Raw genomic sequence first — 22450 nt, 5'->3', positions numbered from 1 at the left:
CGCGCGCACGTCGGCAGTAGCGGGCAGGCGGCGTCTGCCGCCGTCGGCAGTTTTTTCCCGATGCTTCTTCAATCTTCTGGGACGCATAATATAACATAATATAATAAAATAAATATTTCGCGATTCAAATACGATGCGTAAAAAATTAAAATATTATTCTAATATGTCTTCATATTTTTCCCTTTTTTGCCATTTATTTATTATTTTTTTAATAATTAAAATAATTAAATAAATATTTTAAATTAATAATTAATAATAATTATTTTAATTAAAATAATTAAATAAATATTTTAAATTAATAATTAATAATAATTATTTTAATTAAAATAATTAAATTAATCGTGTGATTTTGAGGCGACGTGAAAATTTTTATGCTGCGGCCGCCCAAGGCGCGCGCGCGCACGGCGGCAGTGCCCGAGCAGGCGCGGGCGCACGCCGGCAGTGCCCGCGCAAGCGCGCGCGCGGGCGCCCGTCGGCAGTGCCCGCGCGGGCGCGCGGGGGCGCCCGTCGGCAGTGCCCGAGAGGGCGCAGGCGCGGGCGCCCGTCGGCAGTGCCCGAGCGGGCGCAGGCGCGGGCGCCCGACCGCCCTGCCTGTGCCCGCGCAGGCGCGCGCGCGCGGGCGCCCGTCCGCCCTGCCTGTGCCCGCGCAGGCGCGCGCGCCCGAGCGCCCTGCCTGTGCCCGCGCAGGCGCGCGCGCGCGGGCGCCCGAGCGCCCTGCCTGTGCCCGCGCACGCGCGCGCGCGCGGGCGCCCGTCGGCCCTGCCTGTGCCCGCGCAGGCGCGGGCGCTCGGCCGCCAGTTGGCCCTGCCTGTGCCCGCGCACGCGCGCGCGCGCGGGCGCCCGTCTGCCGTGCGCGCGCGGCCGCCGGCCGGCGGCGGCGGCGGCCGGCGGCGGTTTTTTCCCAAATTTTTTTCAAACTTTTGCGACGCATAATATAACTGAATATAATAAAATAAATATTTCGCGATACAAATACAATGCGTAAAAAATTAAAAAATTATTCTAATGTGACTTCATATTTTTCCCTTTTTTCCCTTTTATTTATTATTTTTTTAATAATTAAAATAATTAAATAAATATTTTCATAACTCAAAAATAAATTATTTCGACAAAAATTAATTAGTCATGTGATTTTGCGTTGACGTGCAAATTTTCGGCAGCGTCCGCAAAGGCGCGCGCGCGCACGTCGGCAGCGTCCGCAAAGGCGCGCGCGCGCACGTCGGCAGCGTCCGCAAAGGCGCGCGCGCGCACGCGGGCCTGTTTCCGCAAAGGCGCGCGCGCGCACGCGGGGCTGTTTCCGAACCGGCGCGCTCGCGTCGGCGGGCCTGTTTCCGCAAAGCCGCGCGCGCGCACGCGGGGCTGTTTCCGCACCGGCGCTCGCGCTGGCGGGGCTGTTTCCGCACACGCGCCGGCAGCGTCCGCACAGGCGCGCGCGCGCCCGTCGGCAGTGGCTTCCTACACGGGCGCCCGTCTGCTGCCGACAGGCCTGCGCGCGCGCACGTCGGCAGTAGCGGGCAGGCGGCGTCTGCCGCCGTCGGCAGTTTTTTCCCGATGCTTCTTCAATCTTCTGGGACGCATAATATAACATAATATAATAAAATAAATATTTCGCGATTCAAATACGATGCGTAAAAAATTAAAATATTATTCTAATATGTCTTCATATTTTTCCCTTTTTTCCCATTTATTTATTATTTTTTTAATAATTAAAATAATTAAATAAATATTTTAAATTAATAATTAATAATAATTATTTTAATTAAAATAATTAAATTAATCGTGTGATTTTGAGGCGACGTGAAAATTTTTATGCTGCGGCCGCCCAAGGCGCGCGCGCGCACGGCGGCAGTGCCCGAGCAGGCGCGGGCGAACGCCGGCAGTGCCCGCGCAGGCGCGCGCGCGGGCGCCCGTCGGCAGTGCCCGCGCGGGGGCGCCCGTCGGCAGTGCCCGAGAGGGCGCAGGCGCGGGCGCCCGACCGCCCTGCCTGTGCCCGCGCAGGCGCGGGCGCCCGTCGGCAGTGCCCGAGCGGGCGCAGGCGCGGGCGCCCGACCGCCCTGCCTGTGCCCGCGCAGGCGCGGGCGCCCGTCGGCAGTGCCCGAGCGGGCGCAGGCGCGGGCGCCCGACCGCCCTGCCTGTGCCGGCGCAGGCGCGGGCGCCCGACCGCCCTGCCTGTGCCCGCGCAGGCGCGCGCGCGCGGGCGCCCGAGCGCCCTGCCTGTGCCCGCGCACGCGCGCGCGCGCGGGCGCCCGTCGGCCCTGCCTGTGCCCGGGCATGCGCGGGCGCGCGGCCGCCAGTCGGCCCTGCCTGTGCCCGCGCGGGCGCCCGTCGGCCCTGCCTGTGCCCGCGCAGGCGCGCGCGCGCGGGCGCCAGTCGGCCCTGCCTGTGCCCGCGCAGGCGCGCGCGCGCGGGCGCCCGTCTGCCGTGCGCGCGCGGCCGCCGGCCGCGGCGGCGGCCGGCGGGGCCTGCCGGCCGGCGGCGGCGGCGGCCGGCGGCGGTTTTTTCCCAAATTTTTTTCAAACTTTTGCGACGCATAATATAACTGAATATAATAAAATAAATATTTCGCGATACAAATACGATGCGTAAAAAATTAAAAAATTATTCTAATGTGACTTCATATTTTTCTCTTTTTTCCCTTTTATTTATTATTTTTTTAATAATTAAAATAATTAAATAAATATTTTCATAACTCAAAAATAAATTATTTCGACAAAAATTAATTAGTCATGTGATTTTGCGTTGACGTGCAAATTTTCGGCAGCGTCCGCAAAGGCGCGCGCGCGCACGCGGGCCTGTTTCCGCAAAGGCGCGCGCGTGCACGCGGGGCTGTTTCTGAACCGGCGCGCTCGCGCCGGCGGGCCTGTTTCCGCAAAGCCGCGCGCGCGCACGCGGGGCTGTTTCCGTACCGCCGCGCTCGCGCCGGCGGGGCTGTTTTCGCAAAGCCGCGCGCGCGCACGCGGGGCTGTTTCCGCACCGGCGCTCGCGCTGGCGGGGCTGCTTCCGCACACGCGCCGGCAGCGTCCGCACAGGCGGGCGCGCGCCCGTCGGCAAGGGCTTCCTACACGGGCGCCCGTCTGCTGCCGACAGGCCTGCGCGCGCGCACGTCGGCAGTAGCGGGCAGGCGGCGTCTGCCGCCGTCGGCAATTTTTTCCCGATGCTTCTTCAATCTTCTGGGACGCATAATATAACATAATATAATAAAATAAATATTTCGCGATTCAAATACGATGCGTAAAAAATTAAAATATTATTCTAATATGTCTTCATATTTTTCCCTTTTTTGCCATTTATTTATTATTTTTTTAATAATTAAAATAATTAAATAAATATTTTAAATTAATAATTAATAATAATTATTTTAATTAAAATAATTAAATAAATATTTTAAATTAATAATTAATAATAATTATTTTAATTAAAATAATTAATTTAATCGTGTGATTTTGAGGCGACGTGAAAATTTTTATGCTGCGGCCGCCCAAGGCGCGCGCGCGCACGGCGGCAGTGCCCGAGCAGGCGCGGGCGCACGCCGGCAGTGCCCGCGCAGTCGCGCGCGCGGGCGCCCGTCGGCAGTGCCCGCGCGGGCGCCCGTCGGCAGTGCCCGCGCGGGCGCGCGGGGGCGCCCGTCGGCAGTGCCCGAGAGGGCGCAGGCGCGGGCGCCCGACCGCCCTGCCTGTGCCCGCGCAGGCGCGGGCGCCCGTCGGCAGTGCCCGAGCGGGCGCAGGCGCGGGCGCCCGACCGCCCTGCCTGTGCCCGCGCAGGCGCGGGCGCCCGTCGGCAGTGCCCGAGCGGGCGCAGGCGCGGGCGCCCGACCGCCCTGCCTGTGCCCGCGCAGGCGCGCGCGCGCGGGCGCCCGTCCGCCCTGCCTCTGCCCGCGCAGGCGCGCGCGCGCGGGCGCCCGAGCGCCCTGCCTGTGCCCGCGGAGGCGCGCGCGCGCGGGCGCCCGAGCGCCCTGCCTGTGCCCGCGCAGGCGCGGGCGCTCGGCCGCCAGTCGGCCCTGCCTGTGCCCGCGCACGCGCGCGCGCGCGGGCGCCCGTCTGCCGTGCGCGCGCGGCGGCCGGCCGGCGGCGGCGGCGGCCGGCTGGGTCTGCCGGCCGGCGGCGGCCGGCGGCCGGCGGCCGGCGGCGGCGGCGGCCGGCGGTGGCGGCCGGCGCGGTCTGCCGGCCGGCGGCGGCGGCGGCCGGCGGCGGTTTTTTCCCAAATTTTTTTCAAACTTTTGCGACGCATAATATAACTGAATATAATAAAATAAATATTTCGCGATACAAATACAATGCGTAAAAAATTAAAAAATTATTCTAATGTGACTTCATATTTTTCCCTTTTTTCCCTTTTATTTATTATTTTTTTAATAATTAAAATAATTAAATAAATATTTTCATAACTCAAAAATAAATTATTTCGACAAAAATTAATTAGTCATGTGATTTTGCGTTGACGTGCAAATTTTCGGCAGCGTCCGCAAAGGCGCGCGCGCGCACGTCGGCAGCGTCCGCAAAGGCGCGCGCGCGCACGCGGGCCTGTTTCCGCAAAGGCGCGCGCGCGCACGCGGGGCTGTTTCCGAACCGGCGCGCTCGCGCCGGCGGGCCTGTTTCCGCAAAGCCGCGCGCGCGCACGCGGGGCTGTTTCCGCACCGGCGCTCGCGCTGGCGGGGCTGTTTCCGCACACGCGCCGGCAGCGTCCGCACAGGCGCGCGCGCGCCCGTCGGCAGTGGCTTCCTACACGGGCGCCCGTCTGCTGCCGACAGGCCTGCGCGCGTGCACGTCGGCAGTAGCGGGCAGGCGGCGTCTGCCGCCGTCGGCAGTTTTTTCCCGATGCTTCTTCAATCTTCTGGGACGCATAATATAACATAATATAATAAAATAAATATTTCGCGATTCAAATACGATGCGTAAAAAATTAAAATATTATTCTAATATGTTTTCATATTTTTCCCTTTTTTCCCATTTATTTATTATTTTTTTAATAATTAAAATAATTAAATAAATATTTTAAATTAATAATTAATAATAATTATCTTAATTAAAATAATTAAATAAATATTTTAAATTAATAATTAATAATAATTATTTTAATTAAAATAATTAAATTAATCGTGTGATTTTGAGGCGACGTGAAAATTTTTATGCTGCGGCCGCCCAAGGCGCGCGCGCGCACGGCGGCAGTGCCCGAGCAGGCGCGGGCGCACGCCGGCAGTGCCCGCGCAGGCCCGCGCGCGGGCGCCCGTCGGCAGTGCCCGCGCGGGCGCGCGCGCGGGGGCGCCCGTCGGCAGTGCCCGAGAGGGCGCAGGCGCGGGCGCCCGACCGCCCTGCCTGTGCCCGCGCAGGCGCGGGCGCCCGTCGGCAGTGCCCGAGCGGGCGCAGGCGCGGGCGCCCGACCGCCCTGCCTGTGCCCGCGCAGGCGCGGGCGCCCGTCGGCAGTGCCCGAGCGGGCTCAGGCGCGGGCGCCCGACCGCCCTGCCTGTGCCCGCGCAGGCGCGGGCGCCCGACCGCCCTGCCTGTGCCCGCGCAGGCGCGCGCGCGCGGGCGCCCGTCCTCCCTGCCTGTGCCCGCGCAGGCGCGCGCGCGCGGGCGCCCGAGCGCCCTGCCTGTGCCCGCGCAGGCGCGCGCGCGCGGGCGCCCGAGCACCCTGCCTGTGCCCGCGCACGCGCGCGCGCGCGGGCGCCCGTCGGCCTTGCCTGTGCCCGCGCAGACGCGGGCGCTCGGCCGCCAGTCGGCCCTGCCTGTGCCCGCGCACGCGCGCGCGCGCGGGCGCCAGTCGGCCCTGCCTGTGCCCGCGCAGGCGCGCGCGCGCGGGCGCCCGTCTGCCGTGCGCGCGCGGCCGCCGGCTGGTGGTCTGCCGGCCGGCGGCGGCGGCTGCCGGCGGCGGCGGCTGCCGGCGCCGGTTTTTTCCCAAATTTTTTTCAAACTTTTGCGACGCATAATATAACTGAATATAATAAAATAAATATTTCGCGATACAAATACAATGCGTAAAAAATTAAAAAATTATTCTAATGTGACTTCATATTTTTCCCTTTTTTCCCTTTTATTTATTATTTTTTTAATAATTAAAATAATTAAATAAATATTTTCATAACTCAAAAATAAATTATTTCGACAAAAATTAATTAGTCATGTGATTTTGCGTTGACGTGCAAATTTTCGGCAGCGTCCGCAAAGGCGCGCGCGCGCACGTCGGCAGCGTCCGGAAAGGCGCGCGCGCGCTCGCGGGCCTGTTTCCGCAAAGGCGCGCGCGCGCACGCGGGGCTGTTTCCGAACCGGCGCGCTCGCGCCGTCGGGCCTGTTTCCGCAAAGCCGCGCGCGCGCACGAGGGGCTGTTTCCGCACCGGCGCTCGCGCTGGCGGGGCTGTTTCCGCACACGCGCCGGCAGCGTCCGCACAGGCGCGCGCGCGCCCGTCGGCAGTGGCTTCCTACACGGGCGCCCGTCTGCTACCGACAGGCCTGCGCGCGCGCACGTCGGCAGTAGCGGGCAGGCGACGTCTGCCGCCGTCGGCAGTTTTTTCCCGATGCTTCTTCAATCTTCTGGGACGCATAATATAACATAATATAATAAAATAAATATTTCGCGATTCAAATACGATGCGTAAAAAATTAAAATATTATTCTAATATGTCTTCATATTTTTCCCTTTTTTCCCATTTATTTATTATTTTTTTAATAATTAAAATAATTAAATAAATATTTTAAATTAATAATTAATAATAATTATTTTAATTAAAATAATTAAATAAATATTTTAAATTAATAATTAATAATAATTATTTTAATTAAAATAATTAAATTAATCGTGTGATTTTGAGGCGACGTGAAAATTTTTATGCTGCGGCCGCCCAAGGCGCGCGCTGCGCACGGCGGCAGTGCCCGAGCAGGCGCGGGCGCACGCCGGCAGTGCCCGCGCAGGCGCGCGCGCGGGCGCCCGTCGGCAGTGCCCGAGAGGGCGCAGGCGCGGGCGCCCGACCGCCCTGCCTGTGCCCGCGCAGGCGCGGGCGCCCGTCGGCAGTGCCCGAGCGGGCGCAGGCGCGGGCGCCCGACCGCCCTGCCTGTGCCCGCGCAGGCGCGGGCGCCCGTCGGCAGTGCCCGAGCGGGCGCAGGCGCGGGCGCCCGACCGCCCTGCCTGTATCCGCGCAGGCGCGGGCGCCCGACCGCCCTGCCTGTGCCCGCGCAGGCGCGGGCGCCCGACCGCCCTGCCTGTGCCCGCGCAGGCGCGCGCGCGCGGGCGCCCGTCCGCCCTGCCTGTGCCCGCGCAGGCGCGCGCGCGCGAGCGCCCGAGCGCCCTGCCTGTGCCCGCGCACGCGCGCGCGCGGGCGCCCGTCGGCCTTGCCTGTGCCCGCGCAGGCGCAGGCGCTCGGCCGCCAGTCGGCCCTGCCTGTGCCCGCGCACGCGCGCGCGCGCGGGCGCCCGTCTGCCGTGCGCGCGCGGCCGCCGGCCGGCGGCTGCGGCGGCCGGCTGGGTCTGCCGGCCGGCGGCGGAGGCGGCCGGCGCGGTCTGCCGGCCGGCGGCGGCGGGGGCGGGCGGCGGCGGTTTTTTCCCAAATTTTTTTCAAACTTTTGCGACGCATAATATAACTGAATATAATAAAATAAATATTTCGCGATACAAATACAATGCGTAAAAAATTAAAAAATTATTCTAATGTGACTTCATATTTTTCCCTTTTTTCCCTTTTATTTATTATTTTTTTAATAATTAAAATAATTAAATAAATATTTTCATAACTCAAAAATAAATTATTTCGACAAAAATTAATTAGTCATGTGATTTTGCGTTGACGTGCAAATTTTCGGCAGCGTCCGCAAAGGCGCGCGGGCGCACGTCGGCAGCGTCCGCAAAGGCGCGCGCGCGCACGCGGGCCTGTTTCCGCAAAGGCGCGCGCGCACGCGGGGCTGTTTCCGAACCGGCGCGCTCGCGCCGGCGGGCCTGTTTCCGCAAAGCCGCGCGCGCGCACGCGGGGCTGTTTCCGCACCGGCGCTCGCGCTGGCGGGGCTGTTTCCGCACACGCGCCGGCAGCGTCCGCACAGGCGCGCGCGCGCCCGTCGGCAGTGGCTTCCTACACGGGCGCCCGTCTGCTGCCGACAGGCCTGCGCGCGCGCACGTCGGCACTAGCGGGCAGGCGGCGTCTGCCGCCGTCGGCAGTTTTTTCCCGATGCTTCTTCAATCTTCTGGGACGCATAATATAACATAATATAATAAAATAAATATTTCGCGATTCAAATACGATGCGTAAAAAATTAAAATATTATTCTAATATGTCTTCATATTTTTCCCTTTATTCCCATTTATTTATTATTTTTTTAATAATTAAAATAATTAAATAAATATTTTAAATTAATAATTAATAATAATTATTTTAATTAAAATAATTAAATAAATATTTTAAATTAATAATTAATAATAATTATTTTAATTAAAATAATTAAATTAATCGTGTGATTTTGAGGCGACGTGAAAATTTTTATGCTGCGGCCGCCCAAGGCGCGCGGGCGCACGGCGGCAGTGCCCGAGCAGGCGCGGGCGCACGCCGGCAGTGCCCGCGCTGGCTCGCGCGCGGGCGCCCGTCGGCAGTGCCCGCGCGGGCGCGCGCGCGGGGGCGCCCGTCGGCAGTGCCCGAGCGGGCGCAGGCGCGGGCGCCCGACCGCCCTGGCTGTGCTCGCGCAGGCGCGGGCGCCCGACCGCCCTGCCTGTGCCCGCGCAGGCGCGGGCGCCCGTCGGCAGTGCCCGAGCGGGCGCAGGCGCGGGCGCCCGACCGCCCTGCCTGTGCCCGCGCAGGCGCGGGCGCCCGTCGGCAGTGCCCGAGCGGGCGCAGGGGCGGGCGCCCAACCGCCCTGCCTGTGCCCGCGCAGGCGCGGGCGCCCGACCGCCCTGCCTGTGCCCGCGCAGGCGCGCGCGCGCGGGCGCCCGTCCGCCCTGCCTGTGCCTGCGAAGGCGCGCGCGCGCGGGCGCCCGAGCGCCCTGCCTGTGCCCGCGCAAGCGCGCGCGCGCGGGCGCCCGAGCGCCCTGCCTGTGCCCGCGCACGCGCGCGCGCGCGGGCGCCCGTCGGCCCTGCCTGTGCCCACGCAGGCGCGGGCGCACGGCCGCCAGTCGGCCCTGCCTGTGCCCGCGCACACGCGCGCGCGCGGGCGCCCGTCGGCCCTACCTGTGCCCGCGCGGGGGCCAGTCGGCCCTGCCTGTGCCCGCGCAGGCGCGCGCGCGCGGGCGCCAGTCGGCCATGCCTGTGCCCGCGCAGGCGCGCGCGCGCGGGCGCCCGTCTGCCGTGCGCGCGCGGCCGGCGGCGGCGGCGGCCGGCGCGGTCTGCCGGCCGGCGGCGGCGGTTTTTTCCAAAATTTTTTTCAAACTTTTGCGACGCATAATATAACTGAATATAATAAAATAAATATTTCGCGATACAAATACGATGCATAAAAAATTAAAAAATTATTCTAATGTGACTTCATATTTTTCCCTTTTTTCCCTTTTATTTATTATTTTTTTAATAATTAAAATAATTAAATAAATATTTTCATAACTCAAAAATAAATTATTTCGACAAAAATTAATTAGTCATGTGATTTTGCGTTGACGTGCAAATTTTCGGCAGCGTCCACAAAGGCGCGCGCGCGCACGTCGGCAGCGTCCGCAAAGGCGCGCGCGCGCACGCGGGCCTGTTTCCGCAAAGGCGCGCGCGCGCACGCGGGGCTGTTTCCGAACCGGCGCGCTCGCGCCGGCGGGCCTGTTTCCGCAAAGCCGCGCACGCGCACGCGGGGCTGTTTCCGCACCGGCGCGCTCGCGCCGGCGGGGCTGTTTTCGCAAAGCCGCGCGCGCGCACGCGGGGCTGTTTCCGCACCGGCGCTCGCGCTGGCGGGGCTGTTTCCGCACACGCGCCGGCAGCGTCCGCACAGGCGCGCGCGCGCCCGTCGGCAGTGGCTTCCTACACGGGCGCCCGTCTGCTGCCGACAGGCCTGCGCGCGCGCACGTCGGCAGTTGCGGGCAGGCGGCGTCTGCCGCCGTCGGCAGTTTTTTCCCGATGCTTCTTCAATCTTCTGGGACGCATAATATAACATAATATAATAAAATAAATATTTCGCGATTCAAATACGATGCGTAAAAAATTAAAATATTATTCTAATATGTCTTCATATTTTTCCCTTTTTTCCCATTTATTTATTATTTTTTTAATAATTAAAATAATTAAATAAATATTTTAAATTAATAATTAATAATAATTATTTTAATTAAAATAATTAAATAAATATTTTAAATTAATAATTAATTATAATTATTTTAATTAAAATAATTAATTTAATCGTGTGATTTTGAGGCGACGTGAAAATTTTTATGCTGCGGCCGCCCAAGGCGCGCGCGCGCACGGCGGCAGTGCCCGAGCAGGCGCGGGCGCACGCCGGCAGTGCCCGCGCAGGCGCGCGCGCGGGCGCCCGTCGGCAGTGCCCGCGCGGGCGCGCGGGGGCGCCCGTCGGCAGTGCCCGAGAGGGCGCAGGCGCGGGCGCCCGACCGCCCTGCCTGTGCCCGCGCAGGCGCGGGCGCCCGTCGGCAGTGCCCGAGCGGGCGCAGGCGCGGGCGCCCGACCGCCCTGCCTGTGCCCGCGCAGGCGCGCGCGCGCGGGCGCCCGTCCGCCCTGCCTGTGCCCGCGCAGGCGCGCGCGCGCGGGCGCCCGAGCGCCCTGCCTGTGCCCGCGGAGGCGCGCGCGCGCGGGCGCCCGAGCGCCCTGCCTGTGCCCGCGCACGCGCGCGCGCGCGGGCGCCCGTCGGCCCTGCCTGTGCCCGCGCAGGCGCGGGCGCTCGGCCGCCAGTCGGCCCTGCCTGTGCCCGCGCACGCGCGCGCGCGCGGGCGCCAGTCGGCCCTGCCTGTGCCCGCGCAGGCGCGCGCGCGCGGGCGCCCGTCTGCCGTGCGCGCGCGGCGGCCGGCCGGCGGCGGCGGCGGCCGGCTGGGTCTGCCGGCCGGCGGCGGCGGCGGCCGGCGGAGGCGGCCGGCGCGGTCTGCCGGCCGGCGGCGGCGGCGGCCGGCGCGGTCTGCCGGCCGGCGGCGGCGGCGGCCGGCGGCGGTTTTTTCCCAAATTTTTTTCAAACTTTTGCGACGCATAATATAACTGAATATAATAAAATAAATATTTCGCGATACAAATACAATGCGTAAAAAATTAAAAAATTATTCTAATGTGACTTCATATTTTTCCCTTTTTTCCCTTTTATTTATTATTTTTTTAATAATTAAAATAATTAAATAAATATTTTCATAACTCAAAAATAAATTATTTCGACAAAAATTAATTAGTCATGTGATTTTGCGTTGACGTGCAAATTTTCGGCAGCGTCCGCAAAGGCGCGCGCGCGCACGTCGGCAGCGTCCGCAAAGGCGCGCGCGCGCACGCGGGCCTGTTTCCGCAAAGGCGCGCGCGCGCACGCGGGGCTGTTTCCGAACCGGCGCGCTCGCGCCGGCGGGCCTGTTTCCGCAAAGCCGCGCGCGCGCACGCGGGGCTGTTTCCGCACCGGCGCTCGCGCTGGCGGGGCTGTTTCCGCACACGCGCCGGCAGCGTCCGCACAGGCGCGCGCGCGCCCGTCGGCAGTGGCTTCCTACACGGGCGCCCGTCTGCTGCCGACAGGCCTGCGCGCGCGCACGTCGGCAGTAGCGGGCAGGCGGCGTCTGCCGCCTTCGGCAGTTTTTTCCCGATGCTTCTTCAATCTTCTGGGACGCATAATATAACATAATATAATAAAATAAATATTTCGCGATTCAAATACGATGCGTAAAAAATTAAAATATTATTCTAATATGTTTTCATATTTTTCCCTTTTTTCCCATTTATTTATTATTTTTTTAATAATTAAAATAATTAAATAAATATTTTAAATTAATAATTAATAATAATTATCTTAATTAAAATAATTAAATAAATATTTTAAATTAATAATTAATAATAATTATTTTAATTAAAATAATTAAATTAATCGTGTGATTTTGAGGCGACGTGAAAATTTTTATGCTGCGGCCGCCCAAGGCGCGCGCGCGCACGGCGGCAGTGCCCGAGCAGGCGCGGGCGCACGCCGGCAGTGCCCGCGCAGGCCCGCGCGCGGGCGCCCGTCGGCAGTGCCCGCGCGGGCGCGCGCGCGGGGGCGCCCGTCGGCAGTGCCCGAGAGGGCGCAGGCGCGGGCGCCCGACCGCCCTGCCTGTGCCCGCGCAGGCGCGGGCGCCCGTCGGCAGTGCCCGAGCGGGCGCAGGCGCGGGCGCCCGACCGCCCTGCCTGTGCCCGCGCAGGCGCGGGCGCCCGACCGCCCTGCCTGTGCCCGCGCAGGCGCGCGCGCGCGGGCGCCCGTCCTCCCTGCCTGTGCCCGCGCAGGCGCGCGCGCGCGGGCGCCCGAGCGCCCTGCCTGTGCCCGCGCAGGCGCGCGCGCGCGGGCGCCCGAGCACCCTGCCTGTGCCCGCGCACGCGCGCGCGCGCGGGCGCCCGTCGGCCTTGCCTGTGCCCGCGCAGACGCGGGCGCTCGGCCGCCAGTCGGCCCTGCCTGTGCCCGCGCACGCGCGCGCGCGCGGGCGCCAGTCGGCCCTGCCTGTGCCCGCGCAGGCGCGCGCGCGCGGGCGCCCGTCTGCCGTGCGCGCGCGGCCGCCGGCTGGTGGTCTGCCGGCCGGCGGCGGCGGCGGCTGCCGGCCGGCGGCGGCGGCGGCTGCCGGCCGGCGGCGGCGGCGGCTGCCGGCGCCGGTTTTTTCCCAAATTTTTTTCAAACTTTTGCGACGCATAATATAACTGAATATAATAAAATAAATATTTCGCGATACAAATACAATGCGTAAAAAATTAAAAAATTATTCTAATGTGACTTCATATTTTTCCCTTTTTTCCCTTTTATTTATTATTTTTTTAATAATTAAAATAATTAAATAAATATTTTCATAACTCAAAAATAAATTATTTCGACAAAAATTAATTAGTCATGTGATTTTGCGTTTACGTGCAAATTTTCGGCAGCGTCCGCAAAGGCGCGCGCGCGCACGTCGGCAGCGTCCGGAAAGGCGCGCGCGCGCACGCGGGCCTGTTTCCGCAAAGGCGCGCGCGCGCACGCGGGGCTGTTTCCGAACCGGCGCGCTCGCGCCGTCGGGCCTGTTTCCGCAAAGCCGCGCGCGCGCACGAGGGGCTGTTTCCGCACCGGCGCTCGCGCTGGCGGGGCTGTTTCCGCACACGCGCCGGCAGCGTCCGCACAGGCGCGCGCGCGCCCGTCGGCAGTGGCTTCCTACACGGGCGCCCGTCTGCTACCGACAGGCCTGCGCGCGCGCACGTCGGCAGTAGCGGGCAGGCGACGTCTGCCGCCGTCGGCAGTTTTTTCCCGATGCTTCTTCAATCTTCTGGGACGCATAATATAACATAATATAATAAAATAAATATTTCGCGATTCAAATACGATGCGTAAAAAATTAAAATATTATTCTAATATGTCTTCATATTTTTCCCTTTTTTCCCATTTATTTATTATTTTTTTAATAATTAAAATAATTAAATAAATATTTTAAATTAATAATTAATAATAATTATTTTAATTAAAATAATTAATTTAATCGTGTGATTTTGAGGCGACGTGAAAATTTTTATGCTGCGGCCGCCCAAGGCGCGCGCGCGCACGGCGGCAGTGCCCGAGCAGGCGCGGGCGCACGCCGGCAGTGCCCGCGCAGGCGCGCGCGCGGGCGCCCGTCGGCAGTGCCCGCGCGGGCGCGCGGGGGCGCCCGTCGGCAGTGCCCGAGCGGGCGCCCGACCGCCCTGCCTGTGCCCGCGCAGGCGCGGGCGCCCGTCGGCAGTGCCCGAGCGGGCGCAGGCGCGGGCGCCGGACCGCCCTGCCTGTGCCCGCGCAGGCGCGCGCGCGCGGGCGCCCGTCCGCCCTGCCTGTGCCCGCGCAGGCGCGCGCGCGCGGGCGCCCGAGCGCCTGCCTGTGCCCGCGCACGCGCGCGCGCGCGGGCGCCCGTCGGCCCTGCCTGTGCCCGCGCAGGCGCGGGCGCTCGGCCGCCAGTCGGCCCTGCCTGTGCCCGCGCACGCGCGCGCGCGCGGGCGCCCGTCTGCCGTGCGCGCGCGGCGGCTGGCCGGCGGCGGCGGCGGCCGGCTGGGTCTGCCGGCCGGCGGCGGCGGCGGCCGGCGGAGGCGGCCGGCGCGGTCTGCCGGCCGGCGGCGGCGGCGGCCGGCGGCGGTTTTTTCCTAAATTTTTTTCAAACTTTTGCGACGCATAATATAACTGAATATAATAAAATAAATATTTCGCGATACAAATACAATGCGTAAAAAATTAAAAAATTATTCTAATGTGACTTCATATTTTTCCCTTTTTTCCCTTTTATTTATTATTTTTTTAATAATTAAAATAATTAAATAAATATTTTCATAACTCAAAAATAAATTATTTCGACAAAAATTAATTAGTCATGTGATTTTGCGTTGACGTGCAAATTTTCGGCAGCGTCCGCAAAGGCGCGCGCGCGCACGTCGGCAGCGTCCGCAAAGGCGCGCGCGCGCACGCGGGCCTGTTTCCGCAAAGGCGCGCGCGCGCACGCGGGGCTGTTTCCGAACCGGCGCGCTCGCGCCGGCGGGCCTGTTTCCGCAAAGCCGCGCGCGCGCACGCGGGGCTGTTTCCGCACCGGCGCTCGCGCTGGCGGGGCTGTTTCCGCACACGCGCCGGCAGCGTCCGCACAGGCGCGCGCGCGCCCGTCGGCAGTGGCTTCCTACACGGGCGCCCGTCTGCTGCCGACAGGCCTGCGCGCGCGCACGTCGGCAGTAGCGGGCAGGCGGCGTCTGCCGCCGTCGGCAGTTTTTTCCCGATGCTTCTTCAATCTTCTGGGACGCATAATATAACATAATATAATAAAATAAATATTTCGCGATTCAAATACGATGCGTAAAAAATTAAAATATTATTCTAATATGTTTTCATATTTTTCCCTTTTTTCCCATTTATTTATTATTTTTTTAATAATTAAAATAATTAAATAAATATTTTAAATTAATAATTAATAATAATTATCTTAATTAAAATAATTAAATAAATATTTTAAATTAATAATTAATAATAATTATTTTAATTAAAATAATTAAATTAATCGTGTGATTTTGAGGCGACGTGAAAATTTTTATGCTGCGGCCGCCCAAGGCGCGCGCGCGCACGGCGGCAGTGCCCGAGCAGGCGCGGGCGCACGCCGGCAGTGCCCGCGCAGGCCCGCGCGCGGGCGCCCGTCGGCAGTGCCCGCGCGGGCGCGCGCGCGGGGGCGCCCGTCGGCAGTGCCCGAGAGGGCGCAGGCGCGGGCGCCCGACCGCCCTGCCTGTGCCCGCGCAGGCGCGGGCGCCCGTCGGCAGTGCCCGAGCGGGCGCAGGCGCGGGCGCCCGACCGCCCTGCCTGTGCCCGAGCGGGCGCAGGCGCGGGCGCAGGCGCGGGCGCCCGACCGCCCTGCCTGTGCCCGCGCAGGCGCGGGCGCCCGACCGCCCTGCCTGTGCCCGCGCAGGCGCGCGCGCGCGGGCGCCCGTCCTCCCTGCCTGTGCCCGCGCAGGCGCGCGCGCGCGGGCGCCCGAGCGCCCTGCCTGTGCCCGCGCAGGCGCGCGCGCGCGGGCGCCCGAGCACCCTGCCTGTGCCCGCGCACGCGCGCGCGCGCGGGCGCCCGTCGGCCTTGCCTGTGCCCGCGCAGACGCGGGCGCTCGGCCGCCAGTCGGCCCTGCCTGTGCCCGCGCACGCGCGCGCGCGCGGGCGCCAGTCGGCCCTGCCTGTGCCCGCGCAGGCGCGCGCGCGCGGGCGCCCGTCTGCCGTGCGCGCGCGGCCGCCGGCCGGCGGCGGCGGCGGCCGGCTGGTGGTCTGCCGGCCGGCGGCGGCGGCTGCCGGCGGCGGTTTTTTCCCAAATTTTTTTCAAACTTTTGCGACGCATAATATAACTGAATATAATAAAATAAATATTTCGCGATACAAATACGATGCGTAAAAAATTAAAAAATTATTCTAATGTGACTTCATATTTTTCCCTTTTTTCCCTTTTATTTATTATTTTTTTAATAATTAAAATAATTAAATAAATATTTTCATAACTCATAAATAAATTATTTCGACAAAAATTAATTAGTCATGTGATTTTGCGTTGACGTGCAAATTTTCGGCAGCGTCCGCAAAGGCGCGTGCGCGCACGTCGGCAGCGTCCGCAAAGGCGCGCGCGCGCACGCGGGCCTGTTTCCGCAAAGGCGCGCGCGCGCACGCGGGGCTGTTTCCGAACCGGCGCGCTCGCGCCGGTGGGCCTGTTTCCGCAAAGCCGCGCGCGCGCACGCGGGGCAGTTTCCGCACCGGCGCGCTCGCGCCGGCGGGGCTGTTTTCGCATAGCCGCGCGCGCGCACGCGGGGCTGTTTCCGCACCGGCGCTCGCGCTGGCGGGGCTGTTTCCGCACACGCGCCGGCAACGTCCGCACAGGCGCGCGCGCGCCCGTCGGCAGTGGCTTCCTACACGGGCGCCCGTCTGCTACCGACAGGCCTGCGCGCGCGCACGTCGGCAGTAGCGGGCAGGCGGCGTTTTCCGCCATCGGCAGTTTTTTCCCGATGCTTCTTCAATCTTCTGGGACGCATAATATAACATAATATAATAAAATAAATATTTCGCGATACAAATACGATGCGTAAAAAATTAAAAAATTATTCTAATGTGACTTCATATTTTTCCCTTTTTTCCCTTTTATTTATTATTTTTTTAATAATTAAAATAATTAAATAAATATTTTCATAACTCAAAAATAAATTATTTCGACAAAAATTAATTAGTCATGTGATTTTGCGTTGACGTGCAAATTTTCGGTAGCGTCCGCAAAGGCGCGCGCGCCCACGTCGGCAGCGTCCGAAAAGGCGCGCGCGCGCACGCGGGCCTGTTTCCGCAAAGGCGCGCGCGCGCACGCGGGGCTGTTTCCGAACCGGCGCGCTCGCGCCGACGGGCCTGTTTCCGCAAAGCCGCGCGCGCGCACGCGGGGCTGTTTCCGCACCGGCGCGCTCGCGCCGGCGGGGCTGTTTTCGCAAAGCCGCGCGCGCGCACGCGGGGCTGTTTCCGCACCGGCGCTCGCGCTGGCGGGGTTGTTTCCGCACACGCGCCGGCAGCGTCCGCACAGGCGCGCGCGCGCCCGTCGGCAGTGGCTTCCTACACGGGCGCCCGTCTGCTGCCGACAGGCCTGCGCGCGCGCACGTCGGCAGTAGCGGGCAGGCGGCGTCTGCCGCCGTCGGCAGTTTTTTCCCGATGCTTCTTCAATCTTCTGGGACGCATAACATAACATAATATAATAAAATAAATATTTCGCGATTCAAATACGATGCGTAAAAAATTAAAATATTATTCTAATATGTCTTCATATTTTTCCCTTTTTTCCCATTTATTTATTATTTTTTAAATAATTAAAATAATTAAATAAATATTTTAAATTAATAATTAATAATAATTATTTTAATTAAAATAATTAAATTAATCGTGTGATTTTGAGGCGACGTGAAAATTTTTATGCTGCGGCCGCCCAAGGCGCGCGCGCGCACGGCGGCAGTGCCCGAGCAGGCGCGGGCGCACGCCGGCAGTGCCCGCGCTGGCGCGCGCGCGGGCGCCCGTCGGCAGTGCCCGCGCGGGCGCGCGCGCGGGGGCGCCCGTCGGCAGTGCCCGAGCGGGCGCAGGCGCGGGCGCCCGACCGCCCTGCCTGTGCCCGCGCAGGCGCGGGCGCCCGTCGGCAGTGCCCGAGCGGGCGCAGGCGCGGGCGCCCGACCGCCCTGCCTGTGCCCGCGCAGGCGCGCGCGCGCGGGCGCCCGTCCGCCCTGCCTGTGCCCGCGCAGGCGCGCGCGCGCGGGCGCCCGAGCGCCCTGCCTGTGCCCGCGCACGCGCGCGCGCGCGGGCGCCAGTCGGCCATGCCTGTGCCCGCGCAGGCGCGCGCGCGCGGGCGCCCCTCTGCCGGCCGGCCGCGGAGGCGGCCGGCGGGGTCTGCCGGCCGGCGGCGGCGGCGGCCGGCTGGGTCTGCCGGCCGGCGGCGACAACGGCCGTCGGGGTCTGCCGGCCGGCGGCGTCTTCCGGCCGGCGGCGGTTTTTTCCCAAATTTTTTTCAAACTTTTGCGACGCATAATATAACTGAATATAATAAAATAAATATTTCGCGATACAAATACGATGCGTAAAAAATTAAAAAATTATTCTAATGTGACTTCATATTTTTCCCTTTTTTCCCTTTTATTTATTATTTTTTTAATAATTAAAATAATTAAATAAATATTTTCATAACTAAAAAATAAATTATTTCGACAAAAATTAATTAGTCATGTGATTTTGCGTTGACGTGCAAATTTTCGGCAGCGTCCGCAAAGCCGCGCGCGCGCACGTCGGCAGCGTCCGCAAAGGCGTGCGCGCGCACGCGGGCCTGTTTCCCAAAGGCGCGCGCGCACACGCGGGGCTGTTTCCGAACCGGCGCGCTCGCGCCGGCGGGCCTGTTTCCGCAAAGCCGCGCGCGCGCACGCGGGGCTGTTTCCGCACCGGCGCGCTCGCGCCGGCGGGGCTGTTTTCTAAAAGCCGCGCGCGCGCACGCGGGGCTGTTTCCGCACCGGCGCTCGCGCTGGCGGGGCTGTTTCCGCACACGCGCCGGCAGCGTCCGCACAGGCGCGCGCGCGCCCGTCGGCAGTGGCTTCCTACACGGGCGGCCGTCTGCTGCCGACAGGCCTGCGCGCGCGCACGTCGGCAGTAGCGGGCAGGCGGCGTTTGCCGCCGTCGGCAGTTTTTTCCCGATGCTTCTTAAATCTTCTGGGACGCATAATATAACATAATATAATAAAATAAATATTTCGCGATTCAAATACGATGCGTAAAAAATTAAAATATTATTCTAATATGTCTTCATATTTTTCCCTTTTTTCCCATTTATTTATTATTTTTTTAATAATTAAAATAATTAAATAAATATTTTAAATTAATAATTAATAATAATTATTTTAATTAAAATAATTAAATTAATATTTTAAATTAATAATTAATAATAATTATTTTAATTAAAATAATTAAATTAATCGTGTGATTTTGAGGCGACGTGAAAATTTTTATGCTGCGGCCGCCCAAGGCGCGCGCGCGCACGGCGGCAGTGCCCGAGCAGGCGCGGGCGCAATCCGGCAGTGCCCGCGCTGGCGCGCGCGGGGGCGCCCGTCGGCAGTGCCCGAGCGGGCGCAGGCGCGGGCGCCCGACCGCCCTGGCTGTGCCCGCGCAGGCGCGGGCGCCCGACCGCCCTGCCTGTGCCCGCGCAGGCGCGGGCGCCCGTCGGCAGTGCCCGAGCGGGCGCAGGCGCGGGCGCCCGACCGCCCTGCCTGTGCCCGCGCAGGCGCGCGCGCGCGGGCGCCCGTCCGCCCTGCCTGTGCCCACGCAGGCGCGCGCGCGCGGGCGCCCGAGCGCCCTGCCTGTGCCCGCGCAGGCGCGCGCGCGCGGGCGCCCGAGCGCCCTGCCTGTGCCCGCGCACGCGCGCGCGCGCTGGCGCCCGTCGGCCCTGCCTGTGCCCGCGCAGGCGCGGGCGCGCGGCCGCCAGTCGGCCCTGCCTGTGCCCGCGCACGCGCGCGCGCGCGGGCACCCGTCGGCCCTGCCTGTGCCCGCGCAGGCGCGCGCGCGCGGGCGCCAGTCGGCCCTGCCTGTGCCCGCGCAGGCGCGCGCGCGCGGGCGCCAGTCGGCCATGCCTGTGCCAGCGCAGGCGCGCGCGCGCGGGCGCCCGTCTGCCGTGCGCGCGCGCCCGCCGGCGGGGTCTGCCGGCCGGCGGGGTCTGCCGGCCGGCGGCGGCGGCGGACGGCGGGGTCTGCCGGCCGGCGGCGGCGGCGGCCGCCGGGGTCTGCCGGCCGGCGGCGGTTTTTTCCCAAATTTTTTTCAAACTTTTGCGACGCATAATATAACTGAATATAATAAAATAAATATTTCGCGATACAAATACGATGCGTAAAAAATTAAAAAATTATTCTAATGTGACTTCATAATTTTCCCTTTTTTCCCTTTTATTTATTATTTTTTTAATATTTAAAATAATTAAATAAATATTTTCATAACTCAAAAATAAATTATTTCGACAAAAATTAATTAGTCATGTGATTTTGCGTTGACGTGCAAATTTTCGGCAGCGTCCGCAAAGGCGCGCGCGCGCACGTCGGCAGCGTCCGCAAAGGCGCGCGCGCGCACGCGGGCCTGTTTCAGCAAAGGCGCGCGCGCGCACGCGGGCCTGTTTCCGCACCGGCGCGCTCGCGCCGGCGGGCCTGTTTCCGCAAAGCCGCGCGCGCGCACGCGGGGCTGTTTCCGCACCGGCGCGCTCGCGCCGGCGGGGCTGTTTTCGCAAAGCCGCACGCGCGCACGCGGGGCAGTTTCCGCACCGGCGCTCGCGCTGGCGGGGCTGTTTCCGCACACGCGCCGGCAGCTTCCGCACAGGCGCGCGCGCGCCCGTCGGCAGTGGCTTCCTACACGGGCGCCCGTCTGCTGCCGACAGGCCTGCGCGCGCGCACGTCGGCAGTAGCGGGCAGGCGGCGTCTGCCGCCGTCGGCAGTTTTTTCGCGATGCTTCTTCAATCTTCTGGGACGCATAATATAACATAATATAATAAAATAAATATTTCGCGATTCAAATACGATGCGTAAAAAATTAAAATATTATTCTAATATGTCTTCATATTTTTCCCTTTTTTCCCATTTATTTATTATTTTTTTAATAATTAAAATAATTAAATAAATATTTTAAATTAATAACTATTAATAATTATTTTAATTAAAATAATTAAATAAATATTTTAAATTAATAATAATTATTTTAATTAAAATAATTAAATTAATATTTTAAATTAATAATTAATAATAATTATTTTAATTAAAATAATTAAATTAATCGTGTGATTTTGAGGCGACGTGAAAATTTTTATGCTGCGGCCGCCCAAGGCGCGCGCGCGCACGGCGGCAGTGCCCGAGCAGGCGCGGGCGCACGCCGGCAGTGCCCGTGCTGGCGCGCGCGCGGGCGCCCGTCGGCAGTGCCCGCGCGGGCGCGCGCGCGGGGGCGCCCGTCGGCAGTGCCCGAGCGGGCGCAGGCGCGGGCGCCCGACCGCCCTGCCTGTGCCCGCGCAGGCGCGGGCGCCCGACCGCCCTGCCTGTGCCCGCGCAGGAGCGGGCGCCCGTCGGCAGTGCCCGAGCGGGCGCAGGCGCGGGCGCCCGACCGCCCTGCCTGTGCCCGCGCAGGCGCGCGCGCGCGGGCGCCCGAGCGCCCTGCCTGTGCCCGCGCAGGCGCGCGCGCGCGGGCGCCCGAGCGCCCTGCGTGTGCCCGCGCACGCGCGCGCGCGCGGGCGCCCGTCGGCCCTGCCTGTGCCCGCGCAGGCGCGGGCTCGCGGCCGCCAGTCGGCCCTGCCTTTGCCCGCGCACGCGCGCGCGCGCGGCCGCCCGTCGGCCCTGCCTGTGCCCGCGCAGGCGCGCGCGCGCGGGCGCCAGTCGGCCATGCCTGTGCCCGCACAGGCGCGCGCGCGCGGGCGCCCGTCTGCCGTGCCCGCGCGGCCGGCGGGGTCTTCCGGCCGGCGGCGGTTTTTTCCCAAATTTTTTTCAAACTTTTGCGACGCATAATGTAACTGAATATAATAAAATAAATATTTCGCGATACAAATACGATGCGTAAAAAATTAAAAAATTATTCTAATGTGACTTCATATTTTTCCCTTTTTTCCCTTTTATTTATTATTTTTTTAATAATTAAAATAATTAAATAAATATTTTAGTAACTTAAAAATAAATTATTTCGACAAAAATTAATTAGCCATGTGATTTTGCGTTGACGTGCAAATTTTCGGCAGCGTCCGCAAAGGCGCGCGCGCGCACGTCGGCAGCGTCCGCAAAGGCGCGCGCGCGCACGTCGGCAGCGTCCGCAAAGGCGCGCGCGCGCACGCGGGCCTGTTTCCGCAAAGGCGCGCGCGCGCACGCGGGGCTGTTTCCGAACCGGCGCGCTCGCGCCGGCGGGCCTGTTTCCGCAAAGCCGCGCGCGCGCACGCGGGGCTTTTTCCGCACCGGCGCTCGCGCTGGCGGGGCTGTTTCCGCACACGCGCCGGCAGCGTCCGCACAGGCGCGCGCGCGCCCGTCGGCAGTGGCTTCCTACACGGGCGCCCGTCTGCTGCCGACAGGCCTGCGCGCGCGCACGTTGGCAGTAGCGGGCAGACGGCGTCTGCCGCCGTCGGCAGTTTTTTCCCGATGCTTCTTCAATCTTCTGGGACGCATAATATAACATAATATAATAAAATAAATATTTCGCGATTCAAATACGATGCGTAAAAAATTAAAATATTATTCTAATATGTCTTCATATTTTTCCCTTTTTTCCCATTTATTTATTATTTTTTTAATAATTAAAATAATTAAATAAATATTTTAAATTAATAATTAATAATAATTATTTTAATTAAAATAATTAAATTAATCGTGTGATTTTGAGGCGACGTGAAAATTTTTATGGTGCGGCCGC

The 22450-nt window shown here is 60.3% G+C and overlaps 1 protein-coding gene across 1 annotated transcript in view; it reads right to left on the bottom strand.

Moving 5' to 3' along the window:
• The window catches only part of LOC105162340 (uncharacterized), a 39867-nt gene that overhangs the window by 3804 nt on the left and 13613 nt on the right, over positions 1 to 22450 (bottom strand). The window lies entirely within an intron of this gene.

Source organism: Sesamum indicum, linkage group LG11, assembly GCF_026168435.1.
Source record: "Sesamum indicum cultivar Baizhima isolate 11 linkage group LG11, ASM2616843v1, whole genome shotgun sequence".
NCBI classification, from domain to species: domain Eukaryota; kingdom Viridiplantae; phylum Streptophyta; class Magnoliopsida; order Lamiales; family Pedaliaceae; genus Sesamum; species Sesamum indicum.
The sequence above is the reverse complement of the archived record's forward strand: the minus strand, read 5'-3'. Positions and strand labels throughout refer to the sequence as shown.